This window comes from Phoenix dactylifera, chromosome 3, assembly GCF_051530095.1.
Source record: "Phoenix dactylifera cultivar Ajwa chromosome 3, Ajwa_hap1_PhDact_Kaust_v1.1, whole genome shotgun sequence".
Taxonomy (NCBI): domain Eukaryota; kingdom Viridiplantae; phylum Streptophyta; class Magnoliopsida; order Arecales; family Arecaceae; genus Phoenix; species Phoenix dactylifera.
The window spans coordinates 10,898,677-10,918,266 of NC_143192.1; positions in this window are offsets into that span (position 1 = coordinate 10,898,677).

The window sequence follows — 19,590 nt, forward strand, 5'->3', positions numbered from 1 at the left end:
CTATAGTTTCAGAAAAGTTATATCATATCGTTCTTGTCTTTAGACATGAGACAGAAGAACACAATTAACACAAAAAAGTAAACATTTCCATTCATTACAGTCTTAAAATATTGCAAACAAATCCTATAAGCTTACAATAGTATCACTCATATCTTAAAACTTTCAAAAATTTACACTTGGCCTCTTCCCTGACTGCTATATCTACAGCTGCTTATGGGGTGAAACCTTCTATATTAACCCTCCATCCCACTTCCTAGTTCTCCATTTCAGTGCCAAAAAACTTGCTATGATTACTCAGTAAGCAACCAAGCACCGTGTCAGGCGCTTTCTTCTCAATCTGTGGACCCAGATCTTATTCTTCATATTCTTATTTTTCTGTATCAACTTGTTGATTACTTCTTCTAGAATGTGGTGAGGATGGAGGATTATACCATTAAAAAAAATCACATTATCTTCTGGTCTACATTAACATATTCAAGAGATTTGTGAGAGTTCTTGCTTGAAAAAATAATTAAAATTAGCAAACCCCATATCTCGTATATCGAGCACCCATAGAACCATCGTCCAAGATTGATTGCGGTCTTTGAGATCTTCAATGGAGCCTTCAACTCATAGTTGCAGCAAATTGGAAGGATTTGACGGAAACTTTGGCTGAAGTTTTCATGCTTGAAGCCATTGACAATTTCAAGGTTCCTCTCTTCTCCCTCCACTCTCTCCTCTTCTCTCTCTCTTTACCGGACTCAACCAGATATGGAAGCTCCTATTCAAAAAGAAAGAAAAAAAAAGAACAGAACGAGTGGCAATCACATGATTGCCATGTAATCTCCTTCCATTCCTGCCAAAAAGTAATTTGTCTTCTAATGGAATTTTATGTCTAAACTTAATTCACTTGACAATCAAGTGTGCATGGATCCTTACGAAGATGGACAGCTAGGCCATATTGCAACCAAATCTTAAGTTTTGGGGTCTAATTAAAAAAAATAAAAATTCTGGGATGTACGTACAAATTACAAAAAGTTGAAAGGATGCCACTGTCTTTTATTGGCTCTTCTGAGCCAATGGGAGTATCTTCGATTTGATAATTTGGCTTTAAACCGGCTGTTTCCCAATCTTTATATCTCAGCTGTGAAAGTTCACAGTCCAGTAGACGAAGGGATGTTAGAATGTTAAGACTTTTAGAGCGTTGGATCTGCCAGCCAGCAGCAATAGAAGTTATTTCATATCTTATCGAATGGCTCACAACATGTTATTCTGCGCCATGTCATTAATAAGTGGAACGGACGATGTAACACCACCTTTCGAACCAAGTCTATGAGTTTTTTTAATAACAGGGGTCTTAGTCTCTTAGGTCTCCTTTCTTCGTTAGTTTGTGGAAGAAACAAGCACTAGTTATAATCAAAATTTCATTGTGGCTGGTGATAACTTAGAAAACTAAACACAAGACAAAACCTACTGAAAAGACTTGGAATATATTTGGTGATTGCCCCTCATGCAGAACTTAACTGGAATCACTATCTCGAATTCTGGTTATTTATTATAAGTTTCCCACGACACTGAAGCTTTGAACATCAAAGGTTACGCTTCATCTCTGGTTTTGCTTAGGATCACTTGGAGAAACAATTGAATCTTCTTAAACCTACTTGAACCTAATTCTGGTTATTTATCACTTGGAGACAAGCAGCTGAACTACTTCGACACTAGTCAACCTTGTGTAACCCCACTAGCCTGAAAAGTTTTACATAGTATTAAGATTATTGTAATGTTCTCTTTCCTTTCTTTGAGTTGGTTCCTTCATTGTTTTGCCTAGCTTAATTTTGCAGGATTGTGATTCTAATTTGTATTCTCTTTTTTCTCCTTATTAGTAAATTGGGTGGGTTATGCCTTCCTCTTATCTTCAAGAAAAAAAATAAATCAAAAGATTCTTATTCTCTTGCCATCTTTTTTCTGACCCATGTTTATGATTTGTTGCTTTGCATCAAGTTTTATTTTTCTTGCTCCTTAATATTACACACAAACCCAAATGATTTTCTAGATGTGAAGTTCCACTAATACTGCTCCCAGATAACTTTTTCTTACAATAATTACAATTAGCTAAAATTTTCCCATTTGATTCCTTGTCATTTGCAAAGTTAACCCGTACTTCTAAGCTTAGCTTTCCTGTAGGAGATTTGGCCAGTGCATGTCTGATATTCTCATCTTGATCTATTCTAATAGATCAAGACATACTACTTGTAAAATGTAGAAAACTTGCTTCATTGATGGTAATCAGATTTTAAAAAAAGAAATATGTATAGGATAACAAAGTTGGCACTCCATCTGACCTCCCCTGGCTTAGTGTTATATCCTGTGATCATTTTTATTTTTTTGAAAGAAATGAATTTCAAGTAGTCAAATTGTATGCCGAATATAGGTATTTGATGGAACAAAGCGGGCTACAACTTGGATACTTGATATTTGCCACGACGAAAAACAAAATTATTATAAGGTGCATAAGATTGATCTTTGAGTTTTAGATTGTAGGTCGATCTAAATCCAAATATAACCGAATAATATTTCATGTTTACATTTATAAGCAAACCTGACCTAGTAGATTATCGAGCCTCTTATTTAATCCAAATCCAAAAATTTAGGTCAAACTCAAGCAAAATTAGTGGGCTATTTCTCCCCTAATTATAGCCCTGCCCGTAACCCAAATCTATCCGGACAAACCAAAATTTCATGAGTTATTTGTTTGCTAGTAATTTGGTGGTCATAGTTGAAATGCTACAATTGAATTGCAGTCTTCCAAAGCAATTATTTGGATGCTTGAAATTGCAATCGCGGGCTGCATTTCAACTGCAATGAAGGACCTATTAATTTTTGTAATTGAAATTGTACAGCTCCAATTACAAAATTTGTGGTAATTCGAAGTAGGCCTTAAAGGAGTCCCCTCATTACTTTCCAATCATCAATATTTGATATTATATTCATTATCTTAATAAATATATCACAAAAATAAATCTATTCTAATAATGCATATAATATTATAATATAAATAGTAATCATAATTATATTATAATAATAATATAATATTTATATATAATAGCTAATATAATAGTTATATATAATAACTATATATTTTTTTATAAAATAATAATGTATAGTAACTATATATAATAATTATTAGCTATTGTAATAAATATATATCGTCGAGGTTGTTTGTTGGCTACAACATAATTATCTCTAGAGAAATATTGGAGAAGCCCAAAAATATACTTACAATGTTATAATGACACTACGATGGTTTTGACAACTCTGCACAATATTTTACTATATTTTATTATATAGCTATATTGCTGTTTAAGAACAATCCAAAAAAAGATAAAAAATTGTACCCATGCATCGCACGAGTTCTATGCTAGTAAATACCTAGAGTACATATATAGCTTGGGCAGAGCTCCCCATCCACCGCATGAGTGCTAGTATTAATGGTATCGATATTAATATATTAAAGCTTATTTAGTTGATATTAATAACATTAATATTAATGTGCTCGGCCATAACTAGAGTGCATTACTTAACGAGCGACAAAAATTTGTCTATTTATTTATTGTAATTTGTTATGTTGCCTTATTACATTTCAAAAATAGCTAAAAAATAATAAAAGAGAAACTTTGCATGGGGTCATCATAAAAAGCCGTTACTTAATTTACAACAGAATTTTGGTTATTAAGGTCTCTATTTATTATTGTACCCTAAAAAAGCAACTATTTGTTGTAATTTGTTACATTGTCATAGTGCATTTCCGAAATAGTTGAAAAAGAAGAAAAAACCAAACCTTAAGGTCATCATTAGCGTCCATTGCTTACTTTGCAATAAAAATTTAGCTATTGAAATCTTTATTTATTATAATTTATTATGTTCTCATATTGCATTTCAAAAGTAGTTGAAAAAAAGAAAAAATTATGTGCCCCCTGCACATTATGCATGGCCAATTCTAATGATACTAGTATTAATGAGGGAAGTTTTTGCATGGAGACTTTACTTATGGAAACTACTTTGTTTATCAAGTGAATGTTGCTCTTAATGTTTAAAATTTCTACTTGATAATCATTAAAGTTTATTGCTTAATATACAACAAAAATTTGCTTATGGAAGCCTTCTATTTATTATAATTTGTTGTATTGCTATATTTCATTTTTAGAGTAGCGGAAAAAAGGAGAAAAAAAATCATACTCTTATTAGGGGTGCAGATGGGTTGGGTCGGACCGGATCACGAGGGACCCCGACCCAACACAGTTCCTTGTTCAGGTCCTAATTTTGGACCTAGACCCAACCCAATAAAAGATTGGGTCGGGTCGGATCAAGTCTACGGCTACAATTTTTGATCTAACGGGTCAGTCGGGTCAGGTCCATGTATAATTCGATTCCAACTCAAAAAAATTCAAGTCCAGTTTGAATTGGGTTGACCCATTCAACTTTACAAAAACATAGTAACAAAGAATCAAGACTATAACAATCTTCAAGTGTTACGAAGACTAAAAAAATCATCTAGCTTTCTGGATAATTCTTTTAAAACCAGTTTCGTCACATTTCTTCAGTATGTTTCGAAAAATTGCAACCCCAATCAAAAAAGAAAGAAAAAAATAGAAAAATCACTAAACAAAAGTAAAAGAAAAGAAAAAATCTAATTTTTCAACTGGAAAAGAAAAAAAAAATGAAGGATCTCAAGAAACGTTGCAGTTCTAGATCGGAAGTGACTCCTCCAGCACTCCTATGGTCTCCAGCAACCATTATACCTGCTCTACATCTCAATCTCCCTAGACTCCTCCCCATCTAATCCCGATCCCGCCGTCGAGCAATCATTGTTCTGCCCAATTGACAAGCTGCACGACTCCTCCTCCTGCCCTTTCTTCGCCCCTTCCCCACCACCTCCTCCTCCTCTGACGAATCAATCTACCGCCGCTCTGACGACTTGTAGATTGAGAAGCACCGGATCCCCCTGCTGAACTCCAATCCTCTGATCTCATTCCATCTCCCCAGCGCGATCGACATCTCTCCGATCTCCCAAACAATAACTGGGACAGACTCAAACTTGATTAAACCCTCCACCAAGGTCCACCGAACGGTCTTCCGATCCTCCCAGCGCCAAATAACAATTCCTCTAGGCGAGAAAGAAGAAAAAAAGACCCATTCAAATAGGTTAGAGGTCAGGTTGGGTCAGAATTTAGTAAATCCAGATCCGATCCAAAAAATGTAATAGGTTTAATTTTAAAACCTGACCCGGTCCTATGAGTCTTTTAAATCGGATCGGATCGAGTCTAAGTGGGTCAGGCTGGGTTGGATCATAGGTCAACCTGACTCATTTGCAACTTTAACCCTCGTCTCGTAGAGTTTTGTAAAGCTAAGCGCAACGTCCGATCCAACTAAACGACGGGTGGTCCATCTGCCATCCTGGAAGAATTGGGTCAGCTCGAGACAGGCCTAGGAACCATAAATTAGCCCATTATCCCACTTGGTTTGGGGAAATAGAAACCAAGTTGACAGCACATGTGCCGGCACGGGGGGTTAGTGCAGCACACATGCATTGCACGTGCAGAAGGGAAGACAGACTCCCGACGCGAGTCACCTTCTCCCTCAAATCCAATCGGAGTCCAACGCCGAGGAGGAATCCTACCCCTCCCTCCGGTGACCTTCCCATCGGAAATCTTAGCTTCGAGTTGGAGATTCAACGGCATCTTCCCGAGTTGATCATCCTCCACATCCTCCTTAATCCCTGAATCATAATTTTTGGTTGAGCAATTGCTGGATTTGATCAGAATTTGATGTTCTCTTCCAAATTTCCCTATGTCGCCCATACTTCATTTTATTTCCGACGTTGCAGTGTGTCACTGAAGTCCCAAGTGGACTGAGTCTCAGTCACTGGTGAAACAGCCCATACTTATTGTTTTAAAGAAGAAAAAAGAAAATTCATCCACCTGACAGGAAGCCTGGCTTTAGGATGAGAAAACCGGAAACTTTTTTGCTCTAAAAATAGGTAAGATGAGAAAAGAGAAAGATAGAGAAGGAAAAAGACTGGACTATTTGATTTTCATAATTTGATAATCTATCTCATTTTCAAAGTGTAAATTTTTCTATAATTCAAAAAAAAAAACTTTTATTATGGAAACGTAGCTGCATCTTAGTTTCCCAGTTCTACTGGCAATGGCTTGCTTAAAACCTCCCCTAGCTTTTGTTTTAGCGAAAAAAAAAAACCTCGCCTAGCTTTTGTTTTAGCAAGAAAAAAACCTCGCCTAGTTACTTGTCACAGAAAAAGCTTTAATAACTTCAAGATATAACTCACGAAGTCGCCGCTCCCTTCGGGTTGGCGCCGTGGGGTGATTTTTTTGAATGGTTTGTCTCAGTTACCGTAGCATTGCTTTATTATAATAATACATGAGAGCGGACCAAAGGGAACGAGGAGGGCCGCTTACTATATAAATTATATACATAGATTTACATATTATACAATATAGGATTTTTTTTACATAAATACTTTTCTAAAATTTAAATTTATATAAATATTTTTTAAAAATTTATATTTATTTCTACATCCTCATAAAATACTATTTTTACACAAATGCTTCTAATATAACGATTCTTCTAACATCATTAATAAAAATCATATTTATTTTAATTAAAAATAAAATACAATTTGAAATTATCTTTTTGCCTCCATCACGATCGCTTTATAAATGTTTCTTTTTGCATGTCTATCCATTAAAGATATCTTAGTCATTTTAATTTAAAATTATTAAATTTTTAACAGCATTAGATGGTGTGGGTATATATGCAAAAATAAGGATTAATAAGGTAGAATAACAAAACAAGTATGTTACGAAGGTATAGATACAAATATTAATTTTGAAAGAATATTATTGTAAAATTTGATATTTAGAAAAATATTTATTTAAAAAAACTTATAATAGTTATATATAGTGGATAGATATGGACAAAGATTTGCTAACCTGAAGCTTTGTATGTGGTTAGGTGATCCATCCTTGTCAACTGGTAGAAAACTACCTGTCTTTAGATTTCGATCTCTCCTGTTGTTGTCAAAAGGTCAGAGAAGGAAGGCAATATGGTGATGCATCAGCTTGCCGTCTTGTCAAAGCAACTGGAAGTGCCGTTACACCCGGGTCCGGTTCTAAAAAAAAAGACTTACAGAATATTTTAAGCTGAAAGATATATACAGAACTCTGATCATCTGACTTCCAGGCTCTCACTGGAGTAATCTTTTGTCCGTTTTAAGTCTTCTTGAATGCGAGGCCACCATCAATTCTTAGCCCTTCACAAAAGTCAGTCTCCAACTGCCCGGTTCTTTTCCTTGAAAACGTTGCCTCGAGGAGCGTCCAACCACCATGGCACGCACCTTAGGACTCACGTGTTCTCGACGCCAGAGCCTATAAGAACTGTTTGTGTTAATGCTTCTAAAGAACTTTAATGGCATTGCAAATATGCTGGAGCAATGCTATGTAAATATGAAGTGAGATGAATCACCATGAATGGTCACCAGTAGCACCTACTTATAGTTGGGTTCACCAATCCACTTAACCTCCTAAGAGGTGCTAATTGTGGTTCTTCATAGTTGTTAGTTAGCTTTCATGTTAAGGGACTTATGTTTTAGAGCAACACTCAGGGGCGGCCCAAGCCTTAGGCGACCTAGGCGGTCGCCCAAGGCCCCGGCTCAAGAGAAGGCCCCCGCGCGACGGCATCCTAGGCTCTAGCCTCCCAGCTCCCGCAGCCCCGCTCGGCCGCCTCCCAGCTCCCGCTCGGCCGCTCCTAGCTACTAGCTAGTTACAGTGTCAGAGCCTTAGAGGGTAAGGCCGCAGGAGCCAACGGCTACCTCGACAAGACGCGGGTGCTCCACTGTCCACTCCTCCTCTCTGGCTCTTTTTAAAATCCTCATCCTGCTCCACTCCTCCTCCACTCCTCAATCCTCTTCTGCTCTGAGTCTCTGACAGCTCTGTTCGACTGTTCCGTGAAGCCGTGAAGGTGTGACTGCCTGCCGCCTGGCCCTGGGTCGTCTACTCGTCTCCTCCTCGCCTCCCCCCGCGCGGCCGCGCCTCCGCCAGTCCGCCTCCCGCCTCCTTGGGCCCCGGCAACCCGCGACCGTCCCCGCGACCCCGGCGCCCCGCCTCCCCGGCATCCAGGCGGTCCCGCCGCCCGCGACCTCCTCGCCTCCCTCCCGCCTCTCGGGCCCCCGGCTCCCGTGAGGCCGTGACCCCGTCGGCCCGTCCGGCTCAATCCAGCGAGCCGGCGAGGTCGTCTCCTCCGCCTGAGCGCCTCCCAGTCCCCGGACGGCCGGACCCCGCCTGTGACACCGTTAGGCCGTCAGTCCGTCACTCCCGTGGCCGTGAGCCGTGAGCCCGTGACCTCCTCCGCTCCTCGCCCGACCCCGGCCCCGGCTCCCGTGAGGCGTGACTCGTGAGGCCGTGACGGCAGACGGCGTGACCTCCTCGGCCCTCGCCTCCCTCCCCGGCCCCGGCTCCCGTTGTCCCGTGACCCCGGCGGGCCCGGCCGTCCCCTCAGCCCTGAGCCCTCACGTCCGTGTCACGGTGTCAGTTGTCACTGAGAGACTGAGTCTGTCAGTCTGTGACAGTGACTCAGTGGGTAGTGGGCCTAGTGGCACTGTAGCACAACATATGGTGTGATCCTTCTAACCCTCTTTTTGTTGTTTGATTATATTTTCAACATCCAGTGTCTAATTTTCCTAATTTTGTTGCAATTTCTATAATTTTGTTACAAATTTTCTCTTCTATTTTTTCTCTTTTATATTTTAATTTGTTTGTAGTAATTATCTTAATTGCTTTGTTTGGTAATATAATTTTTATATTCAAATGTCTAATAGAAAATATGAATGTGGATATGAAAAACTTAAAAAAAAAGAAAAAGGCCTCATTTAGTGAGTTCGCCCTAGGCATCTCAAAAAGCTAGACGGATTATTTTTAAATAAATTTTTAAAGTATTTTATACTTATTAAAAATTTATTATTATTATTCTTATTTTAAAAAAGGCCTCATTTAGTGAGTTCGCCCTAGGCCCCCAAATGCATTGGGCCGCCCCTAGCAACACTAGTATATAACTCGCACTGCGAGGATCTGTGCGAACGTATGTTTAGTTCTCCATCGGTTATTTGCTAGGTAGATCTTGGGTACTCGTACAGAATAGGGGACACTGCAGCACGGATCTCTTGCGGCTGACCACGGGTCGATTGTGGTGCTTGTGATGAAATTTGAATAGATTTGAACCCTTAGCCTGGCAAGGACGTCGGAGCTTAAACGAGAAAAGTATGTGAGGATTCGTGCGGGCGTGTGTTTAGTCCCACATCGGTTATTTGCTGGGTAGATCTTGGGTACTCGTACCGGACCAAGATCCCAAATATTACCGTTCATGCCATTTTGGGTGAGGTCATGGGTTGTTACACGCGCACACTCCTAAAAGGTGCTAACTGCGATTCTTCATAGTTAGCTTTCATGTTAAGTGATTTACGTTTTAGAACAACACTAGCATATAGCTTGCTTGATGCATGGGATATGATTTTTTTCTTTTTCTAACTATTCTTGAAATGTAACAAATTATAATAAATAAAAAACTTTAATTACTAAATTTCTATTGCATATTATGTAATAAACTCTAATGATTAGTGGTAATAATCCTATTTCCCTCTGGGTTTTCCATATCTTGTCTCTTGATATGGATTTAATAAGAGGGTCAGTTAGTATATCATGAGTCGACAGATAGTCTAACATAATTTTACTCTTTCTTACTAGTTTTCTAATATAATGATATTTTCTTGAAATATGTTTAAACTTGCTTATGATTCTTTTCTTCTTAGCCAAGTCAATACTATCTTGTTGTCAAAGTACATAGTAAGGAAGAAATGGATATTGAGAAGCCATCCCTTGAAATTATGCCCATCAAACCGATCCAAAACTTCATGCATAGGAACCTTGATTGTCATGGAGGTGGCTATTATAGAGAAAATAATTGTGTTTAAACAATTGGGAAGCTCATGTGTAAAAATTTTTTAAAAAAAACTGCAAACTTAGAAATAAATATTTGGATGAGGCATACCACTTAAGGTTCTTTTTTAAAAATAATCATTTCCCGCTATGCAGGTGGACTTTGGGGAAATTATTATCTCCAGGATACAAAATCCACATACTTTCGACACTTTAGACTGAACTAAAAGTATATCACACCAATACATGTACACTTATTAATTTTTAAGAAAGAATATGATCATAAGAGTAAAGAGAAGAAAAAGTTATTTGTATCTATTAAAGTACATCGTATACATAGCAGTGAAATGAAGTGTCTCTTTGTAAAAGAAACGTAGCCGGTCAAAGTTTCAAATTTCTTCCAATAGATAATAAGAGAAAATGAAGTGCTTCTTGGTTAAGGAACCAAATGGTCAAAGTTTCATAACAAATAACTATCTCCAACAGATAAGAAGAGTAGAGTTATTTTGAAAATAAAACTCTTAACAGATGCCATAGTTAATAGTGGAGTGATGCTCTTAGGAGATTTGGTGGTGGACTCCTTTCTTTTTTTTCCGCTAAAAATAGAAGTATCACACCAAACATGTATGAATACAGACAAGAGAGTCAAAAAAAAAAAAATCTCGAAGAGTACTCGGCAACTCCGCCTCAACCACCTATATGTGTCCCCTTGAATGGTCAGCAACAAACGAAGCCACCTAGTCGACCATCCCGTTGGCCTCCCGGTAGACATGCGTCGCCTGAATGGCCATCCCATCTCGAATCATGGCTCGGATATCTCTCAATAATTGGTGGTAGTCGCCGATCCTCCCTAAAAGTCCGTAGAATTCACCTAATGACCGTCACAGAGTCGCCCTCCAAAAGGACCAACCTCGCCTGTAGGGTATGCCGCACATAGCACAGACTAGACCAAGCCGCTCTCAGCTCTGTCGCAGGCACCGAAGTATCAAACAACTGGCAGCCTCCAGCAACAATCATCTGGAATTCGGGCCTCTGACCACAAGCCCGCACCTCCCCTCACGCCGCCTTGCAGGACACAACCATCAAAGTTAACTTTGAGATAACTCAGAAGTGGTGGCTCTCAGGTGAAAAACACCGTACGATGTGCTCTACGAACAAAAATAAAGCTCCAGATATTCCGAGTTATCAAAGATCTGTCCGAATTGTCCACCTGAGAGACTTCCACAGCTAGCAGCCTCGCCCTCTCCACCACCACTCCCGGAGGGGGGCTAGACTCTCCGAACGTCCATGCGTTCCTCGCGAGCTTCAATGTTGACGAAGGTGATAGTGGAGCCTTTGGCGGCAAGCTTGATCGTAAGTTGGACAAGAAGTATGATGAGGCCCTTATAGGGTAAGGGGATTAGGATGGCATAGGGCTTTTGGTCAGGATCTACCATTGTTTCTGATTTTTAATTGTTGGAGAAAGAAAGTAAGAGATATGTTTGTATTTAAATGTTTCAATGATAAGGTCAGGTGATTAGTAGACACATGAATCATGCATCTCGTAAGTTCTCCACCTCTAGTTATAAACACACAACATGCGCACAAATTATTATACATGGGGTGTTTTTGCTTGCCGAATATACTTCGAGGAACCAACATTGGACTGGTACGTGTTTTTCTCCTTTTTCCCAACTATTTTTGAAATATGATATAGTAATTTACAAATTATAATAAATAAAAGGTTCCAATAATCAAATTTTTGTTGCATATTAAATAATCAATTTTAATTATAATCGAGTAGAAACTTCATTAATACCAATGTCCACATAGGATAAACTCTGCAAAACCGAGCCTCCATGCACAAACTCCCATTATTAATACCTATATCTTTAATACTGACATCATTAATATCGACCCTGCATGATACATTGGATATAATTTTTTCTTGTTTTTCTAACCAGCAATATAATAAATTATAATAAATAAATGGTTCCAATAACCTTACATATTAAGCAATGAATTTTACTAATGGTCGAACACATCTATACCAGTGTCATTGACATACGTTGCATATTAAGAATGAAATTTAATGATGGTCATCCTTATCTGTACATGGATTCTATACCGGCATCATTAATATACGTTGCATACGAAACAATGAACTTTAACAATAGTTAGCATATTAATATCAACAACCACATACTGAATAGAGAACTCGCGTATTAATGATATATTTATCCAATATATACATGCAAAAGGAAAACAAAGAATGTTCTATGTAGTTGGAAGGAAGGGTGGAGGACACGTATTTACCTTAGTGAATGTACAACTAAGTGAATTTACTTAAGGATTGATGGAGGGCCCAAGTCAATTTAGAACTCCTGGATAACCTATTAAAATTGTTCTTTTCATATTTTTATTATTCTGTCAATATTTACCATGAATAATCCCTTAAACCAACTAGAAAGGTGAAAGATAGAAGTTGCCCATTAAGAGTTGGATTGAATGTGGCAATTTTAGCCCATATATAGTTAATCTAAACTCTTTCTCAATGAAAACAATTTAGCAAATGCAACCCCATCAAGCACGGTTACCCACTTATATGTTACTTCCCCGTTGCTCCTCTATCTAGAAGGCTAAGCATATTATTTTAGTGCAAGATCCCAATGTCATTAAGGTCCCATTTCGATGCTCGCATGATGAATCCCTAGAATTAATCATGAATAGAGGATCAGGACGGGACCCTAAACAGTAGGGAAAGCAATATTTTCTACAATTTAATTAGGATATTTTAGAGAGAAATTATTTCCTACACTGCATGCACCACGTAACCGTGCATGCTACTAGTCATAGCTGTTTGTTCCTATGGGCTCCATTTATCAAGCGTGTATCTCGGTGCACCGCTATAGGAACAAGCGGTTGTGATTGGCGGCATGTATGGAATGTGGTGCATGCAATGTGGGGAATAATTTTTCTATTTTAGAATGCACAATTCTAAAAATATGGGATACTGCAAATCACCTTTCAATAGGGATTTGTAATTTTTGTCTTTTCTAAGATATTCTGATTGAAAGCTTCCATGATTAGACGAGTTTCTTCTTTTCTGATCACCAACTCATCTCTCTTTTTTGAAGATAATGAAGAAAGGCCAGCCCTTTCCACCAGCAATTTTATTATAAACAAGTCAACACAAGGAGAACAAAACAAATAGAAAGAAAGAAGGAACGAAGGAGAAACAAGGACAAGAAGAAACTAAACTAGGCAGCCAAGGATCACCATAGAAGGGAAGAAATCTCCGAAGCAACAACAACGTGAATTCTGTATCTTGCTGGAAAATAGCACACCTCAATCCGGAAACTCCAATAAAGCTCGTGGCAAAACTTGATCAATGCCACATTTTCTCTTCAGAAAAATTCGTATGTTTCTTTCTTACCATGAATTCCAGCAACCAAAGCTACTGCAAATTCTCTTTGGAGTTATTTTTTATCTCCATGTAGTTTAGAGTGATAATAGAGATGATGGTCTAATCTGATCGAAAAGAAAGAAGATTTTTTTCAACCCGTTCAACTCGAATCTCTCAAAAAAAATTAAAAAAATAGAAAAATCACGAAAGTAGGGCTTAAGTCATCTTTTCTTTCATTGATGATCCACACCTTCTCAACTGAGGTACCTAGCCCCTATTTATAATACTAATGAGGTATTCTCTTTCACAATTTAGGTTGGATTCCTCTCCCAGTTCAAATAGAATTAGACCTCAAAAAATAAATATAACTAATAAAAATAATTAAAAATAAAATTCTACAAAAGATATATCGCGACTTCTGTATCAATTTTGCCTTCTGTCACTCCATCTAATTTTTAATGGATTGAGAGATAATGTATGATCAAAGTATTTTCCGAAAAGAAAATTAAGTTTTGGTTTGACCCATTAAGGGGTTAGCCCAAAGTTGTAAATCTCGAAAAACTGCTCATTTTTAATTTAAAAAAATCATCTTAATCGGACATCGTAAGACTAAGTTATGGCTACCTAAAGTTTAGCATACGTTTTGACTTTTTAATTTGGCGAATCTTACTCCTGGACCCTATCCAACCCTATTTATAGTAGCCAAAATATTCCACAATGAGTTTAGTGATTTTCTTGGATATCCATAATGATCAAAATGATCCACATCGAGTCTGGTGATCCTTCCAGATACTCGTAGTAGCCAAAGCGGTCCATATTGAGTCTGGTAATACTTCTAGATAATGATCGTTTACACCCACATAGGTTTTCAATAGTAAACCTAGATTTTTATTGAATAGAAAATGAAGAAATAGGTGGGCACTTATTCAATCTACAACTCCACAGAGAACAAGATTTAAACACTATTCATCCCTTCTTCCTCACAACTCAATAGTGTGTAATTGCTTGGGCATGCTCCCTTCCCCTCTTTGGCAAGCTATAGATATATTCACAAGCCCAATATGCAATAACAACGGACAAATCTATGAAAATAGTAAAAGCATTTAAGCAACCAAAAGAGTAGAAAGACCAAGAATTTACATGAAAAACCCTTTAAAGAAGGGAAATCGAGTTTCCATTAATCAATGAGATGAAGAGCATAAGAGGTCCACAATAATAAGAAAATTACAAGGATACCAGAAAATCTTTACAAAGAAGTACATCAATAAGCTTCCCCAACTTACGAAGTTATTAGATGCACCCTCAAAGGGAGAAACCCAATTTTCCAGAAGTATTAAACATGCTTGTAGATGAAATGAATGAAGAAAAACAAGCCCTTGGGTATTGAACTTCAATCCAAGAAGATTCTTATATTGAGAAACCCTTGTTATGTGAAGAAATTCCAAAAATCCACCTCTTCCCTCTTCTTCTGATTAACTTATGTTCTTTATAGCATCATGTAGGCTCCACTTCAAAATACGAGTATTATGTGGGCTACTCCTCATGGGGCTAGCCCAAAATGCTAGCGGCAAGCCAAACGGTAATCCATTTTAATGACCAGCCAAAGAAAAATTTTATGCTTCTCAGGAGCAATTGTTTCCAAGTCACCTTGTAACATGGACAAAGAACACCTCCGTAGTTAATGAATTGATATATTGAATTAATTGAGAAAGTATGCTTGGCAGTTCAACTTCCAGTAAGAATAATTTGTCTTCGCATCTTCGAGGCCTCTTAGCCTGAAGGAGACAACCTCTGAAGCTTCTCTGTCTCCAATCTTGGCAATAACAAATCTATAGAAATATCTCAACGAAGCTGCCTCCACTTCCACTAAGAACAATTGAGACATTCTTCTCCGAGACACGCAGCAAGAGCCCTTGTATCCATCCATCCTCCCCTAAAGGATACTTTCCAGATGGCAGCAAAGATATTCTCAACATCCTTCCAAATTGGTGAGGGCCCTACCGTGGGATCTTCCTGCTCACGGTCTTATTCTCCTTGTAGTGTAATACCTGTTGCTGGAAATTGGATTCGGGGGCGACCAATGGCTGAGGAAGAGGAGCTCCGGTGCGGATGGTACGTCGGCGGGCGGCATCCTGCATGAGCTCGGTCTTCTGAGCTCATGCCTGAGCTCGGTCTTCTGAGCTCGGCCTGCATAAGCTCGATCTTCTGAGCTCGGCCTGCATGAACTCGGCCTGCATGAGCTCAGGCTTGCTGTTGGATTTGGGTGCTTTAATTGTACATGTGGGGTGGTCCATTTTTTCCCTTAACACTACCCCCGACTTCCGAGTTCGAGCTGCTTTTTGGCTCGGGTGAAGGAAGTAATCCAGTCGTCGATTGTCTTGTAATATAGCCAAATGTCTATGGAGATATATGTGCTAAGTAGCGTGTACCACTCATGCAGTCGGAGCTAACGACCTTAAGCCGAACTGTCCAAGCCGAGCTAAGCAACTTTGCTCGGAGGTCAACTTCAGCGGCCTTCTTTGGCTTGTGGTCGACTCAGCGGTGCTCAGCAGTGCTTCCTGAGGTCGAGGGAGACTTGGCTCGCGGTCGACATAGCGGGCATCCCGAGGTCAAGGGAGACTTAGCTCGCGGTCGACACAGCGGGGCATCCCAACCTTAGTCAGAAGATCATCCCGAGGTCGATGGAGACTTGGCTCGCGATCGACTCAGCAAAGCATCCCGACCTTGGTCGGGCGAGCCTGGTCAGGGCTTCATCGGAGATACATGTGGGAGGCGAACTTCGTTCATTGACCGTTTTGTAATATAACCAAGTAAGTATAGAATGATGCATGTGCTGAGTAGGTTATACCTCTCGTGCAGCTGGAGCTAAGTGTCTCGGGTCGGGTTGTCCGAGCCGAGCTAAGCAACTCTGCTTCGAGGTCGACTTCAACGACCTGTGGTCGACTCAGCAAGGTGCCTCCACTCAGATCGGGGCGTGTTGTCGTAGGAGGCGTCGAATAGCGTCGAATGGCGTTGAAATGGCATCGGATGTCATCGAAGTGGTGTCGAATGGCGTCGAATGTCGTCGAAAGGCATCGAATGGCGTTGAATGTTGTCGAATAGCATCGAAGGGCATCGAATGGCATCAAGTGTCGTCGAATGTCGTCGAAGGACGTCGAATGTCATCGAAGGGCGTCGAATGTCGTCGAATGGCATCGAATGTCGTCGAAGGACATCGGATGTTGTCGAATGGCGTCGGATGGCGTCGAATATCATCGCAGGGCGTTGAATGGCGTCGAATGTCGTCGAAGGGCATTGAAATGGCATCCCGAGCTTGGTCGGGGCATCATTGGAGACACATACAGGAGACGGACTTCGTCCATTGGTGATTGTGCGCCCTTATTTAGAGCGGAGCAACGTTGGAGATAGAGATACCCGTAGGTCATTTTTTGGATTTTTCGACCTGTAAATAGGTAAAATATTGAAATTATTTAAAGCCAAAGTGGCGTCCTGTACCTTTTTGAAGACATTTTAATGGCTCTCGAGCTTCGAAGTCCCTCAGGACTTGGCTCAGCACCAGCCTTCTGAGCTCGATTTTCTGGGGGAGGCGTTCTGCGCTCATCCTGCATGAGCTCGGCCTGCATGGGCTCGGCCTTCTGAGCTCGGCCTGCGTGAGCTCGGCCTGCATGAGCTCGGTCTGCGTGAGCTCGGCCTGCGTGAGCTCGGCCTGCATGAGCTCGGCCTGCATGAGCTCGTCCTTCTGAGCTCGGTCTGTATGAGCTCGGTCTGCATGAGCTCGTTCTGCATGAGCTCGGCCTGCGTGAGCTCGGCCTGCGTGAGCTCGGCCTTCTGAGCTCGGTCTGCATGAGCTCGGCCTGCATGAGCTCGGTCTTCTGAGCTCGGCTTTCTAAGGTCGGTCTTCTAAGCTCGGCCTTCTGAGCTCATGCCTTTTGAACTCTGTGGGAGCTTCGATGATAACGATGCTCTGCAGGAGAGCGACGTTGCTGGCGCCGTTCTGAGGACTTACACCCATAAGGAGAGAGTACATGCTGGTTTCTTACTTGCTGCAGGCTTTGATGATCCGAACGAGGGAGGTGGGGACACGTAGCCTTCGTCGTGATCACAGAACAAGAGAGAAGCGTTTGAAGGGCAATGGAATTTAATGGGACTGTACCTTTTGCCACAAAGGCTTACAATCCTATTTTAAAATTTCATAACTCTCCTCCAGACCTCAGCTTATTTCTCTTCCTCTCCAACTCGTTGACGTGAGACTCAGGCTACTACTTCTGGTTGCCCCCACGTCCCACGTCGTTGCAGCGGGAGCCGTGCTTGATTCAAGATGGCTCGGGAGAAAGTTTTTTCCTCTGTTTAGCGTGAACCCATGGAGGCGGCACAGGAGGGGCCTCCACTTGTTGCAGGCTTTGGACCGCAATGGCTAGCACTTGGACTTACCGCACCAGCGCGTCGAACTGCTCGGGTTGGATTTGTGGAACTTGATATGCCGGAGGTCTTGGTGGTGGATTCTGGACTAAGCATCCGGAGCTGGGAGGTATCAGAGACTCCTTTGCTCCTTAGTTTCATGGCCACGACTTAGGCCCTTCCACTAACGCCAACTGTTGCTGGAAATTGAACCCGGGGGCGACCACTGGCTGAGAAGGTGGAGCTCCGGTGCGGATGGTACGTCGGCAGGCTGCGTCCTCCGGAGGACCTGCAAAAAGCCGGTGGCCGGGGCTTCCGGCGCCAGCCCTTCGATACTTAAGTCAGAGGGGGGCTTTAGTGGAGAAAGAGGGACATTGCATGCGGGGGTCTTCGAGTCAGAATCCAGAAGAAGAATCCCCCTTTACAGAGGAAGAAGTTTTCCTTTTATATGAGGGATACAGGGTTACATGTGATGTGACCAGGTGAATTAAATGAGTTACCGTCATGATTGAGTGTGGTCGTCTGAATTAATGCGTTGCGTGGAGGACGGGACTGGAGCCAATGAGTTGTTGTGAGTGATCGGACGTAGTTGAGTGAGTCGATGAGTTGCCGTGGATGGCCTGAGATTTTGAGTAAGCCAGAGATCCGTGGAGACTATGCGCATTAATTGTTGACGGTCGTAGCAGGATATGGTTCCTAGTTGATGTGTCGTGTCATGGCGTGGCCGGCAAGCAAAGCATGGTACGGTGAGACTGCTGCAGGGTGTGGCCGCAGCATGTGGACGACGAGCTCGGTCTGCATAAGCCCGGTCTGCATGGGCTCGGCCTGTATGAGTTCGGCCTTCTGAGCTCGATTTTCGAAGCTCGTCCTGCATGAGCTCGGTCATCTGAGCTCGGCTTGCATGAGCTTAGGCTTGCTGTCGGATTTTTGGGTGCTTTAATTGTACTTGTGGGATATGGTCCATTTTTCCCCCCAACAATACCAAAGCTTGAAAACATCATTTCCAAAGACCATTTTCCTGCAGTAAGCACTTCCAAGCCGATTGAGCAAGTAAGGATGTACAAAAATCATCCAAATTCCTCTCTCCAAGCCCTTACAAATAAACTTCCAGTTCACTAAGCAGTAAATTCCGCTAGTGCTGTCTTTTCCTTTCCAAAGAAGAGCTCATCGCCATCCATCAATCCTTTTTTTGCTCATGGTCATGGAGGTAGTTGGAACACTGACGTATAGTAGGCAGATAACGTATAAAGGATGGAATTTAACAAAACCAATCTGCCACCTAACGAGGGTGTCTAACCTTTCCATGCTACTAATTATTCTCTCTATTTTCTTTAATAATTGCAACTAGTCCCTTCTCATGAGCTTTTTGTTGGACACCGGAGGCAGCTAAATGGAGAAGAATCAATCCTGCAGTTCATGCAGGGAGCCGCCGGCAGCTGCTCCTTCAGAGTCATTCATACACACTAGAAAACTCCTGTGGAGAGTGATTTATTCATAGAACGACTTATCTTGGCATCCAAACAGGGATATGAGAACCTTCCAAAAGGCATTGACTTGGTTAAGCCTCCACGAAGAGTAGATGTGACACGAACGAAACCTTGCATTTGAAGAAACGATGGGCGTCACACCAAGTTCTATTTAAATCTCGCCGCGTTACGAACGCGTTTACGTTAACTAAACCACTCCTTCCGGGCAAAGATTAGGTGAGGAGAGGGTAGAGAGTCCGCCAGCCGCCGCCTGCTTCTATTTCTATAGGACAACCAACCCCATGCATATAGACGATAAAATTTCAAACTTGAGAACAAATCAAACACTTGAAGTCAA